Genomic DNA, 1,163 nt, shown 5'->3' on the forward strand with positions numbered 1-1,163 from the left:
TTGCGGGTGCAACGTACGCACAAGGTGACGAGAGTCCATACGTAGCTAGATTCATGTTATATCCGGTAGACTTAGGTTCCCGCCATGCTATAACTGTACTATTTGAGTTATCTCTTGCCTATTAAATTCCTTTATTTTACGTTGCGAGTTGAGACTAGACTTGTGCAAAGTGATAGACTTGATATTGTAGAGATTCGACGGGCTTCATGACTAGCCGCAAAATAATTGTACTCCTCTTACGAATTTCTCCCGCGTTATGCGTTCTCATCGAAAGGTTTCCCTTAAATATTTATAACTCACATGCCTATTCGTGATTGGGGTCCAGGAGCTGCCAAAGCTTCTTATTTTAATGGGATCGGGCCGTTCGCCTCGGCAGTATACTAGATGCATCTATGGTTCATGCCGTTTGACCCTCGGCGTTGCACATATTATGATGGGATCGTGCCGTTAGCCTCGGCAAGATTATGTATCACACTCCCATAGGAGCTGGTCGTTCGCCTCGGCAATATAAATAGATGTATCTATGGTTCGCATATTATGATGGATCCGGCCATACACCTCAGCATTTATATAATATACTCTTATGAAATCGTGCGTAATAATTGGCAAGAAGCCAGTGTATATTTGAGATTTAGGATTTTGACTATGACGACCTACCTGGTGAGGTCCATTATATATATACTTCGATTGAGGAGGTAACTACTAGCCGAGAGCTCGAGTTATTGCTGAGAGGAGAATTTTACCACGTATTTTTACTTGTTATTTTGTTTATTTACTCTGACTCACATTTGTTTACTTCTACTGTATCTGTCTTATTGGACCACTAGTAAGTGTCGATGTCGACCCCTCATCACTACTTCTCTGGGGTTAGGCTAGATACTTACTGGGTACGCGTTGATTTATTTACTCATGCTACACTTGCTGCACTTATTGTGTAGGTACATATATGTCTGGTGGTGTTTTGGGCGCAAAGGCACGACCATTGCGGGGGACTTTACCGTGAGTTGCATTCCATGTACGATCAGCAGCCTGCAAAGTCTCCATCAGAGTTATTTGCATTCTCCTTTCTAATTTGTATTCCCGACGGATGTTGTATTTTATTATATTTTCTAGTTGATGCTCATGTACTTGTGACACCGGGTTTTGGGGGTTCTTACAGATTG

The sequence above is a fragment of the Nicotiana tabacum genome, chromosome 15 (assembly GCF_000715075.1).
Source record: "Nicotiana tabacum cultivar K326 chromosome 15, ASM71507v2, whole genome shotgun sequence".
In the NCBI taxonomy this organism is placed as follows: Eukaryota; Viridiplantae; Streptophyta; class Magnoliopsida; order Solanales; family Solanaceae; genus Nicotiana; species Nicotiana tabacum.